Raw genomic sequence first — 13,556 nt, 5'->3', positions numbered from 1 at the left:
TTTTGAAATGCAAAGGATATGGCAGCATCACATTTCGACATTTGTATCATTTTGACATATAGGTGCCCATACAGTATGTAGCCTACTGCACCTTTGCCTTCTTTCATGTCCACTCCTTTAAATAGTACAGAGGCGGTGTGACTGGTTTCCTCCCTCCCTGTAAAAAACAAGGACATGGTTCAGATTTAATTATACCCTGCTGAAAGGACATGATCACTCTTCAGGTGCACTAACCCACCCCCAAGCAATATAGTGACAGCTTGAGTGCTGCTGAGATTAGTTTTTGTAGTGTAAACAGGCATTTTGAGTAATTTGAGTACTGCCCCTATTAAGAAGCATTAGAAATGTACATTACTGAATAGTTGTTTTGAGCATGTCAGTGGACCTTCAAAGCCGGGTTCACATGCAACAAATTTGACAGGATTTTACAGGTTTAGACTTTTCAATTTTGTCATGAAACAATCAAATGTAATTCTAAAACAAACCAGCTCGGCTGTTGGATGTGAACAGAGCTTCTAAGATTATTAGTGTATATATTTTATTTTTATATTTTTGCATTTTGTATACCTTAGTTCTATTACTCTATTTGTTACTCTGTTGTTGAGCACAATTAACTAGCAGGAAAACATGTCACTGCACATTGTAGTAGTATGATGATGCATGTGACAAACTTTGAACTTAATTTATAAATTGATTAAAACCAGTTGTGACATCAGTTGTGACATTTTATTCAACCATGGTTTATCCAGGGGAACCCACTGAGATCAAGGTCTCAATTTCATGGGCTATTAGGCCATATGGGAGAAATAATACCTCAGAAAAATATTGAGACTGTTTGCAAACCTCCCCGTTGACTACTATACAGTATGTTGACTCATACCAACTACCATCATCTGAATTTTGTATTCGCCTACAAACTGATAGACACAAAATGAATACATTCAATTCAGACACTTTGTTGACATATATACTGTACCACCACCATCTTTATGTACTGTAGGCTTACAAAATTCATTTTATTCCGTAGGTTACTGACAGCCACCACTACCTTTTCCAAAGCAGCTCAATATGTCATTATATCATTATTTGGCTCTGTAATGTGCTCTTGTCCTGTGGAAGGGTATTCTACACATTGGGCACCACAGATTCAAAGGCTCGGTCACCTTTTTTCTTGAGCCTAGTGTGGAGGACAAGCAATAGGCCCTGATTAGATGAACTCTGTGACCTGCAAGCAACATATGGGTAGAGTAGGAAATATAGTAATATATGCAGGTGCCTGGCCATGGAGGGCTCTAAAAATTTAGATTTTTTTCTTTATTCCTTCAAATATTCTTGACTCGTACAATAGGAAACAAAGTGGCACATTGCATTATACAGTCAATGTAGTTTTTCAGCATGAGGCAGGTAAGCACGAAACAAAGGTGTGAATAATCATTTCTAACTCTGAATGGGATACAATGGACCTCAGTTTCGCAATGTTTCTAATGTGGAAAAAACGTATGTCGCCACTTCGTCAAGTGCCCAAAAAGTTTGAGGTAGCCCATCACTTAAATGCACACTGAGTGCGATGCAAAATGGCTACGATGAGACAGTGAAGCATTTTGTATGTTTATCATGGAGCATTGTTTCCCCTAGGAATTTTTTTCAGGGAAGTTGTAGGCCCATTGAAACTAGCATTAGCGCGGGGCAGGCACGTGAGCAGTAAGATGTTTGTTGGTAAATTTCTCTACACTGAGCTGAAATGAAATAAGTACACAACTTTGGTAAACAAAAAAAAACTGGAAAAAAAAAAAAAGTCCTGCAAAAATGCATGTGAATGCTGAACAGCTGAAAATAAATCGATGCATAGCCTAAATGGGAAAAATGTAAACTAACTTACCAGATAGCAAAAGTTGTTAATTCCACATTGAATTATGGTCAAAATGGTTGTTTTAGGTTGAGGTTGAAAAATCTATATTGATTCAACATTTAATCCCAGACGCAGTTTAAACATTAAAAAAATGTTGTTGTTGTATAAGGGTTAGGTTTTTCAGGATTGAAATGCCAACATTTAATCAATACTATCTCAATGTGACACGCCAGATGGTACAGGAGCTCTCACAGGAAGGTCTCACAAGGGTAGTGGGGTGTGGGATGCTGTTTCATTTTAAACCAAGTGCATTTTTGCTCTCAGAAATGCAGCCTGCACTCATTGGTGATGATGAATACAACGTTATTTATTCATGAGGAGCAAAATATAAAAAGTCAGGAGTGCCCCGGTGGCTCAATGGGTTGGGGCGCATACCATGTAAAGGCTAGCCCTTACTATAGAGGCAGGGGTTTGAATCTGGCCCATGCCCTTTGCTACATGTCTTCCCCTCTCTCTCTCCCACCTTTCCTGTCTGTCCTTCAACTGTCCTATCCAATAAAGCAGAAATGCCCTAAAATATCTTAAAATAATAATAATAATAATATTAATAATAATAATATAAAAAGACACTTTCAGACTCTCAAAGTGGGGGTGTCACAATAATCAAAGGCCTCCCCGGGACAAATAATGTGACTGCTGCAAAACCCCACACCACTGCAAATCAACATCTTCTCACCAGATGTGGTCCTTCTCCAGTGTTATGTGGAGAGAGTGGTAAGTCATGATCTTTTAACAATGGCTAAATAAAATTGTAGGCTATATCCCTTGGGAAATAGCGCGCCATAATTCTCCCTTTTGTCTGGTGGGCTCACTGGTTAGCTATTAGCTAGTCTGCTACCTGCTACGTTAGTTTAGCGAGAATAAGTATTAATACAATACAAATCTTTGAAGCAGTTCTCAGCAGTCTTCAATGTATGTAACATTAGTGTTGTGAACTGTTAGTTAACTTAGCTGAAGCTAACGTTGGTCTAGTTAATTAAAATGTAATTTGGCGGTGACTGCAGCTAAACAAAATGGCGCCAGCTACGTTAGCTACATTATGAGTGGTCTTGTTGACTAGTTGATCAATCGCAAGTTGATGGATCACAAGCCCCCTGCCGATTTTTTGACGATTTAAAATAAAAGTTTGGTTCTTTTTATATGGTAAAAAAAAAAGCCCCTTGTAATGTTATATGTTTAACTGGTGCTTTCTCAAGCCTGTCCAGTTCAGGTGGTTTAATACTGCCGTCATATTGCATTGTACTCGAAGGCTGATAGCCTGACACCACACATACAGATCCTGTATCCATCATAAGTTTTTTCCCAGATTTTTGTAATGGTACTGTAGCTTGTGTAGTGCATGAATTCATTTTGATTTTGCTTTATTTCTCTTTATTTTCTGCATTGTCTTAAGAGCCAAGAGGAAATACTGTAAGAACAACTGAAGAAAACAGCTACACAAATCTGCTACACTACAGCCAAGTAAACTACTGCAATATTCCCACTGCACCACAATCATTTTCCAAATTTATTAGGCTAAAAGACGTCGGGTCAGCAGATTAGTAAGGGACACAGAGCAGGATATCCTTAACGAATATGATGAAACAAGTGCACCCACTTTTGAAAATAGGGAACTATCCTTCGCAGTCTCTTCTGAGTGCCTGTTAAATGTACATACACCATCAACTTATCGTGAACAACGGGATAGTGTTCACATCAAAACTCAAGTCTTCAGTGCAGCTGGGGATGATAAAATTGCATGATTCTTCCTCTGCCTCTCAGAATGATTCTTCTGAATCTGACAAGTATGAGCCTAATCAGGATTTGCTAACAAGGAGTCTAAAATAAACTAAAAAAACAGCCTATTCAATCTCTCTGGTTGCTCTGTCTGCTCTGCTGTCCATCTTAAAGATGGAAGAACTTTGCTTGGGACACAAGTTCATGTTCCAACTACTAAAATCGAAGGTGGCGAGTAGGGGAGAACCGGGTCAAAAGTCGCACTTTTTGGTTTGATTCCATTTACTCCGAAATTAATAGAGATAGAGATTCCACATTTTATGACACACAACTTGCACATGTCCTTCACTATTATCAACTGTAATTTTCGTGCTAGGATATAAGAGCTTAACATAAATAGGGCGAGAACGGACCGAGCGCAATGCAACATTTGTCCCTGCCGAGCGGGACAGAAGTCTCATAGGAGAGTGGCAAAAGTCGCACTGCTGCAAAGTGTGTCCCATCTGTTTTTTTTGGCATGTAATTCTCTTTACTTTCAACGAATGTATTATTAGACATACTATCATAATAATATATAGCCTTCAACGACCTCCTGAGCTGCCTGCCTGATGGCCTCAGGGCTAAAGAGGCCGCGAGTCGTTTTCCTCACCCTAACTATTGGCATGCAATCAATTAAAGAAAATACATTGTAAATAAACATGGTTTTAGGCTATTGTTTTTATGTAGTTCTATAGGTTAAGCTATTTGTGTTCATAAGGTAACGTCATTGTAAACGAAAGTAGCCTATAGCCTATAATCCAATTGACTGGAACCAGGGGGTTTGACAAAAGTTAAGAGGCAAAATAATTTGTCTTGACTGCATTTAAGATGTATCTTTCACATTAAAACTGCATACAAAGCTGACCAATAGCATTAGAAAGATCTCTTCGAGAGCTTTCATTTCACCTGTTCATTCTGCCCAAATGTCACTCGCGCACCCCTCTGGTTCTAAGCCATCACAACGCGACTTCTGTCCCGCCACGGTCTCCTGTCATTTCTCCCTGGCTTGCAGGCACGACTTGCTCGCACGAAATTTGAAAGCTATGCCATCATGTAGCCAGTAGATATGCTAAGAAAATTGCATATGTTTGCAAACTAAAACAAGTGAACACAATTTTACAATCGAAAAATGCTTATGAGACCATTATTTTACTTATATGGGGCAAAAGTGGTTTTCCATCGATATCTCTGTCAAATATGCTGCGATCGCGCCCAAAATTTGAAGGGAGCTCGTACACGGTAATATGTGTAGGCATGTATAACCACATATTTGCAGGTCCAGTCATTCTGGAGAAAATGGGAACGCGACTTTTGTCCCACGCGACTTTTGACCCGGCTCTCCCCTGCTATCATTTTGGGTTGGTAAAAGGAATACTTTCACCATTGAACTGAGTTTACAAGTGAACCATAGAACTCTTACTTTACAATACAACATAGATGTTACTTTACAATACAACATAGATGTTCTATGATGTTCTTTACAATACAACATAGATGTTAAAAGTTCCAAACTTTAGTTATGGCATAAAGTTGCAGCCCTGTAATGTGATTACACCAAGTCGCCATTTATTGCTGATATCTTTTGTGGTATACTGTACAGTCAAGCCGGAAAGTCTGCACACCCCGTTCACCTTCTCCACATTTTATCACATTACAGACTTATTCTACAATGGTGAGTTCATTTTTTCCTCAAACGTCTACACACAATAGCCAATAATGACAAAGTGAAAACAGGTTTTTAGAATATAGGTTATTAAGGGGTGACCTATCTGTATACACCCTTAACCTATTACTTGGCAGATGCACCTTTGGCAGCGATTACAGCTTCAAGGCGTCTTGGGAAAGAAGTTATGAGCTTGGCACATTTGTTTCTGGAGAGTTTTGCCCATTCCCCTTGGCATATCCTTGCAAGCTCTATCAGGTCGGATGGGAAGTGTCGGTACACAGCCATTTTTGCCCCTTTCCACAGATGTTCAATTGGATTCTAAGTTTGGCTGGGCCACTCAAGGACATTCCTCTCCGAAGTCACTACTTTGTTCTCTTGGCTGTGTGCTTCAGGTCGTCATGTTGGAAGGCAAACCTTCACCCCAGTCTGAGGTCCAGAGCACTCTGGAGCAGGTTTTCTTCAAGGATCTCGGTCCCTCTATCAGGACTAGTTGCCCCGTTCCCACTGCTGAAAAACATCCCCACATCATGATGTTGCCACCGCCATGCTTCACTGTAGGGATGGTATTAGCCCGGTGATGAGCGGTGCCTAGTTTCCTTCAGACGTGACAGTATTCAGGCCAAAAAGTTCAGTTTTGGTTTCATCAGACAAGAAAATCTGGATTCTCAGCACCATGCACCGAAAGTGCGTAGAACCCTATTGCAATATTCTTATTTTCCTTGATGCAAATAACTCTTGAGTCCTCAACCAAAAGTGCTGTAACTCTGCATGTCGCAACTACAGATCATGAGTATCTACGCCACAAAGACTCACTATGATTCGTCGATACTGTAGGTGGTGCTATAATAAGCAATTTAGCGTACAATGCTGCCATGTCCGCCCCGAATGACGAAAATGTATGAATCTTGGTAGACGTATGTTGTTCCTCATGAGAAACAACTTTGAAATGTGGACCCATGATCTCCGCCATGATGGATTTGGCTGCAGGTTAAAAACTTGGCAAAACCTACAAAAAGTTTCTTCTCATAAACTGTAAGTCTGATCGGTCTAAAATTGCATACCTATCTTTAGGGTGCATGTCCTCCTATAGGGTGTTCATGGCTAAGAGATCTAACCCAAGATGGCGGAGAAACTAGCATTTAAAAATAAAAAAAAGACCAAAAAATTGGGCTGCAGTTTTCCACCCAGAGACGGGATCCCTCGTAGCGGCATGACGTTCGTTGCTAACCCGCCGCGCTCGAAACAGAATGAATATCACCTATTAGCAAACATGTTCAGTCACAATTATACTGTTAAAACTAAGATGCCTGGGTAAAAAAAAGAAAGAAAGAAAAAAAGAAATGTTTTCCAACGGATATATTTGATGAAAGTAGATTAATAAGCAAGCCACTTGCTAACTCAGAGTGGGGAGAGCCATGAACACGTGTTTAGATTTCACATGAACGCAATCTGTTCGTGGACTACAAGAACGCGTCATTGATAACTTTGACTGCGCATGTCAAAGGTATCAGTGACGCTTTCTTTTCAAAGATGGCACGGTTCAATAGGGCTTCACTTTAGATTTCGAATCCTGGGGGCCTGGGGTACACTGTCTATGACCGGCTCTGACTTGAGGGGATGGAGTCTCCCCACCATGCCACTATCCACGCCACAGGCCCCACAACTCAGCCCCTGAGTGGGCTAGAGACACATGGTCTTCGCTGGTGGGTGCATGGAGATTGCCGGGAGGTCATTGCACTGCCCCCGACCAGCTCTGACCTGAGGGGGCGGAGTCTCACCACCACGCCACGGGCCCCACAACTCAGCTCCTGAGTGGGCTAGAGACACATGGTCTTCACTGGTGCGGGCAGGTAGGTAGCCTGGTATGACAATCCCGATCTAGCGAGCTCACTGCTTCGCTCCGCAATATCGGTCTGGCCTTCGATTAATTTAGCCAGGTAGGTTCACACACTTACTAGGAATTTGCTTTGGACTGTTGGTGCATGACACTAAAAAGACAACAATAGACAAGATGCAGGAACAGGACAGTACAAATGACAGGACAATGCAAATGATAATGCAGTGAAAAATAAGAAGCAATAACAAGAAGCAATAAGGCAAATACTCAGAAACAAGATGAACCTGTATATGCTGTATATGTTGCAGTCGGGTAGAAACTGCTTCTGTTCTGAGAGGTTTTGGTCCTAATGGACCACCGCCTTCTGCAGGAGGGGAGTGGTTCAAAGAGTTTGTGTCCGGGGTGGGAGGGGTCAGCTACAATCTTTCTTGCCCACTTCAGGGCCCTGGAGGCGTGCAGTTCCTGGAGGGATGGCAGGTTACAGCCAATGACACCCTGCAGCCTGGCCTTGTCTTTGGCTGTGGCGGCGGAGTACCAGGTGGTGATGGAGGAGGCGAAGATGGACTCTGGATGTGTTGAAGAGTATCATCATTTTATTTGCCATGTTGAACTTCTTCAGCCGCCTCAGGAAGTACATCCTCTATTGTGCCTTCTTGGTGAGGGAGCTGATGTTCAGCTCCCACTTGAAGTCCTGGGAGATGATGGTGCCCAGGAAGCAGAAGGACTCCACAATGAGTCCACAACCATCTCCACTGTCTTTAAAGCATTCAGCTCCATGTCATTATTAATCTTAAATAATTCAATATTTGCAAATGAATGGTTTGTAAGCTAAACACATTTGCTGAAAATAAGTGCAAACACAACGGCCTCGTGTTTTTGTGAAAGTCCACAATTCATACCCAATATCTACAATTCATGTCTTGTGTTCCCTCCTTTCAGACTTGGGTGGCAGCTACAGTACTTACATGACTTCCGGTCACCTGGCCTGGGTAATAATGGTAAGTGAACCAATTGAGTGTCTCAACATTAAAAAAAGACTCGTACTAGTGTTTATATTCTAAGTGTGTATCTGTATGCTGCTTGCACCTTGCTAAAATTATTTTTTAAAGGACAATGCTTGTTTTTGACCACCTGGACCTTATTTACGACATATTATAAGACGTTTGACTCACCAAGATCACTTTGGTGTAGTTCGGAGGCATGTAGAAGAAATTTAAAATCCAGCGCGAGCCAGGATATCCATGTAATGGCGGTGGTCGGGGCACCAAGAATGCAGTTTCTAAAAATCTATTTTCTGCCGCGGTTGTTTTCATCAATCTGTCTTTATGAATCGCTAGTTGTGCTTACATAGAGCGTAGACCTGTTGTGGTTTTTCACATGCCTCTGTAATATGATCTTTAGAAACGTCTTTCGAAACGAAATAGCTTCCCCACTTGCTCCAGCACGCATGCGCACAGCGCGCAATCGTTGCTCCAGCACGCAATCGTTGCTCCAGCACGCTGTGCACATGCGTGCTGGAGCAAGAATCCTCTCCTTTGTGATACTGCATGTTTGGCGAGTTTGCATCCCAATAAACTAGTCTAGACTAGTTTGGTATTTTGCATACTAAGCCTGTTATAAGGTTATTTACAATCATTTACAACGATCCATATCACAATTTTGACACTGCAGTCTTTAGATATTAGTGCTCATTGCTCATGTCACAGATAAGTACAAAATACAGTAGATCTATTTATGGGCTGTAAAGTGATTTTGGGGCTTGTGTCCATGTAGGTGGACAACCCAAGGTTCTAACAAGTAGTCTAGTATGATATATTTAAAAGCCTCTTTTAATGAAGAATTTTTCTTCTCTTCATCTCATCTTTTTATGTTTGTTTATTTTCAGCGACTGCTCGTCAATATAGCAAAAAGATCTTGCAGATGATCACCACATGATGTCATCATTCAAGTAATTAAAATATCCTCAAGCCCAAGTACAACAACACAGAGGATCAGAGATTGATGTTGCATTACACCAAATGCATACAAATATATATTGTATTGTGTCTGTCTGTCTGTGTGTGTGTGTGTGTGTGTGAGTGAGAGAGAGAGAGAGAGGCCCATAAAAGCTGCCTGACCTCAATTTCCTCCCAGGTCTCTACTCGTCCAGAGGGTTCTTAGCTGTTGGATCCTTAAGGCTCAGCAGATACATTTTAAAGACTAGATGTGTTTTTCTTACTGATATTGAACTATCGAATAACAATTGCTTTTCCTACTGATATTGAACTATTGAATGATAATTGTCTTCTTCTTACTGTTATTGAACCTAGATGATATTTCTCTGATAAAGGATATGTTTGCTGTATAGTCTGTACTGGCATAAAGCTAATAAAAGCTAATTTAGCTATAACTTCATGTCAGTTGATAACCTAGTGAAAGGGGTAGTGTACTATTTTGGACATTCAGCCCTTTATGATATGTCTAACATTAATCTGAAACATAGAGACCATAATTTCTCTGATCATTCCAGTATTGAGCAAGTCAAATTTCTTTGCAATGGAAGTGGCCAGGGCATATGAATGTGTAGCTTTTTCTGACATGAGAAGTTCATGGTTTAATATAACTTGATCTCAGTATGATATCCTGAAGTTTATAAGCTATCTGCTAACCGAATGTTGAAACAAAAGCTATATTTGGACCAGAACTATTTCGCTGACCGCACTACGTCACTACGTAAACTCTGTCGCTACGAGAGGGGCAGGCCGGGGGAAAAGAGTTTATAATGGACTTTACTTGCTATTAAACATAAGAAGACAACGAAGGAGTTTACTAGTAGCCTACAGCAGAACTATTTTGTAATGGGATGTATCATTTATAGCAGCAATATTGTGCGAATGTGCTGTCCCCAGTTGTGGGAATAAAGTGAATGCAACATCAAAACCTATCTCTTTTCATAGGTTTCCGTTTGCAGACACAGACCGGTTGAAACTTTGTCTCGTTTTGGGGATCGACAAACACTAAAATCCGAGTGCTCCGTTGGTCAGACTTTCGTGTTTGTGGAGTACATTTTTTTGTGGAGTAAAGTGATTTTTATTTTACTAGCTAGAGCAAATCCCCAGAGAAAGATCTTAAAGAACACAGCTGTTCCTTGTGTCAGACCAGCAGCACTAGCTGGGGTAGGTTGTATGTGTAATGCTATATCAATTTAGATTTATTTTACGAACACGTGTTCTGACCCATGCACTCAGTGTCTTACTAACAAAATGTAGATATAAGTTGATTTCTTGTAACAGGACTGCTATTACTGTTGTAGTTACCTGCTACTACTACCTACTTGCGTGATGGAATCATTTGTGTTTTTTTAATCAGTGCCTTGGGGTTGTGTGTATCCCTCCATTAGGCTAGCCGATTCAATGTTTACTGTATGTTGTAATATTACAATGTGGGCCAGATATACAGTATAAGCTATTAGCTTTAGGGAAAGGAACAGAACAATTCAGTTTTGATAGATGGGGTGTCTTACTGTATAAAAATCATAGCCTACTCAAATTTGGACAACTGAGCAATCAATTCGTATAGGCATTTAATCACATACTGTATAGCCTAAAGCACCAATGGTATTGAGAGCTCTCCATTTGGTCCCTCAAGCCTGGGCCTCCGTTTCCAATTTATTTTGAGTGAAAAAAAAGTATCTAAAACTGCCCGGTTTATTAGGAATGGAAAGTCTGCGTCCTCAGTTGCGCACCCTGGAGCCGATTCCGTGTCATCCATGCATACATCCAAGTTTTCAAGCGCATTCAGAAGCAAAAGGTCCCATTCCCTACAACACAAACTCTTCTCTTCTGTGGGCACTTTTTACATGAACACCAAAAGTCCCCCATTGTTATAGAAATAGCGTTGGCAGCAGGTTTGGGTTGATTGGCAGACTGAGCTTCTTCTCTTGCACGCCGATCATCCATCTCTTGGAGTTCCTCGTCTGTGTATTCAGGCTCAAATCTGTAGCTAGTGCCATGATATACAAAATGAAGTTTTTTGTCATCATAATAATAATGACCCATTGTCCACAAATAGCCTACGTTGCTTCAGCTCAACAAATGTAGAAAGTGCTCACCCAGCTAGGTAGATTCCTAAATAGCCAGGACTACTTACCCCTTCCCCGAACCCCTCCGCGGGAGAGGTGAAAAGGAGGCTGGAGCAATGCACATATCCAAGCCTTGCACGCAAGCACCCAAGCACGCAAGCATGTAAACAGACAGTACACAGTACATTTCACAGTACAGCATACTGAGACCGGTAAGATTACACATTGAGCTTCCTGCTAGTTTTTCTTGAGTTTTTCAATGTGTATTCGTATGCCCTGGTCACTTCCATTGTAAAGAAATTTGAGTCCGACGAAAATCGCGATCTAACGTTTGAGAGATCAGTGAAATTATGGTCTCTATGTTTCAGATTGATCTTAGACATATCATAAATACTGTAGGTCTAAATGTCCAAAATAGCATACCACCCCTTCAAAGAGAAATGTATGTTATACTGTGACAAATAATGCTATATTGTTACTTATACAACGGTTAGTTCTGGTTCTTGATTCTGATTGGCTGGAAGCCGTGTTAAAATACTTCAACACACACCTGGGACGCCATTTCATTCCATTTTCAGTATTAATGCGCCTCCCATTTGATCCAATGCATTGTAGTTGTTGTTGTTGCTTGGCAACCCTTTTGTTATGGGAACTATTTTGCTCGGCGGAATTGAGGGAAAGATGCCTCATTTTGAATAAATCTTAATATTTTACATTGCTGTGTTCATTTTACACTAATAGATGTAGTAACCATTGTATAAAAGCAATAAACCACTCAAGGCCGTGTGTTATAGTGATTTTATAACAGCTAGGGGGGTTTTAGGCACTCCGCTTCACGTTGTGCCTAACAACGTCCCATAGCTGTTATAAAATCACTATAACACACGGCCTTGAGTGGTTTATTGCTTAAATGAACCCCTGCACTTAAAGTTGACTGCATCTGCTGAACTCACACATTGAACTATACTGACTGACACATTTCTTAGAATCATAGATGTAGTGGTTACATTATGGTTGGAAACCATAATCTGTAACTTGATGATGCATGAGTTGAAAGTGTTTCCCTACTATTGTTCTTATTGGCTTACAGCCGTAATAGTGCTTCCATAAAAGTGTCAGTATGTTTTTGGAAGCCTCACATTTTTCTGACCTGATCACCAGACTGACGTCCAGCTCTGAACCAGATTTATGACCTCGTTATTCTGTAACTTTACCTTTTGATACTTACATTTTGATAACTAAAACATTTTTTTTTACTGTTGTTTGTAGTTTTGTGAACATCTTCTCCTGACATGTACGCATAGAGGGACGTATCATGACCCAGCGGAACCCAGCGGACCCAGAATGGAGCCCTGGGGCACACCACAGGATAGGGCAGCGGACTTGGACTTAAAAGGGCCAGTGGCCACAGGGAATTTCCTATCTGAGAGGTAAGAGGGAAACAAGTCAAGGACGCTCCCAGATATACCAACCCACCCTCTTAGCCTGTGTATCAGGATTTGATGATCCACAGTGTGAAATGCTACACTAAGGTCAAGCTACACCAGGACAGAGCATTGACCAGCATTACAGGACATCATAATATCATTTGAGACTCTGAGAAGATGATGTAAATGGATTCAGTTCCAGACAGATGTTTTCCAGAAGCCGTCACAGACGCTGGTGTTTATTAAACAATTAAGCATTCTAAGGTTACAAGACAGCCTAGCATCAGACTAGGCTAGAGTACAATTACATTGTCGCTTGTCGTAGCACAGAGTGGAAGGCGGAAGCAGTTTGGACGGAGCGCAGTCCGGAAGATGCAGCAAGAGGAAGCAGCAGCTGCATTGGCTAAGATAAGCTAAGCTCCCATCAAGAGCTTCCCCTTAAATATGTCTTTAACTAGGTCATAAGACAGATCATGTCTGGGTGAAGAATGCAATCGTGCTCAATATGGTCATTGGTCACACCACCAGGCCAGATTTAAAGCATAGCCAGGACGACCGGAACCTTCTAGGCTATGGAGTGTCCAGTGTCTGGTTGTGCAATTGCACCTGCTGCTTACTACTTAGTGAAACGACTGGTCAGTTTAAATGCTGCCAGGAAACTTCCCTATACGGACTCAAAGCTGTGTGGCTATTCATACACAGTCTAGGGCCTAGAGGTCAACTGAGTGCAGTTTACGTTAGCAATAGTGAATTATGTCTGCAACAACAAAAGGTGAAGTTTTGCCCACTTCAATTGGAGGCAAGAACTATGTAATCAGCCCTGAGGGGAAGAGAAAGACCCATCTGTGTCATATTAACTTGTTAAAGCAGTACCAGGGTCGTTCTCATGGACAGCCCGTTGC

General features: G+C 41.2%; 1 protein-coding gene across 5 annotated transcripts in view; it reads right to left on the bottom strand.

Annotated features, from left to right (window-relative positions):
- Positions 1-13,556, bottom strand: part of st3gal4 (ST3 beta-galactoside alpha-2,3-sialyltransferase 4) — a 57,479-nt gene that overhangs the window by 22,940 nt on the left and 20,983 nt on the right. For all 5 annotated transcript variants that reach the window (XM_084448918.1, XM_084448923.1, XM_084448920.1 and 2 more), the window contains one exon: positions 92-157. The gene's annotated coding sequence lies outside the window, so the exon portion shown is untranslated. The remainder of the gene's footprint in view (positions 1-91; positions 158-13,556) is intronic.

Source organism: Borostomias antarcticus (assembly GCF_949987555.1).
Source record: "Borostomias antarcticus genome assembly, chromosome: 1".
NCBI lineage: Eukaryota > Metazoa > Chordata > Actinopteri > Stomiiformes > Stomiidae > Borostomias > Borostomias antarcticus.
This window is presented reverse-complemented; position numbering and strand designations above follow the sequence as displayed.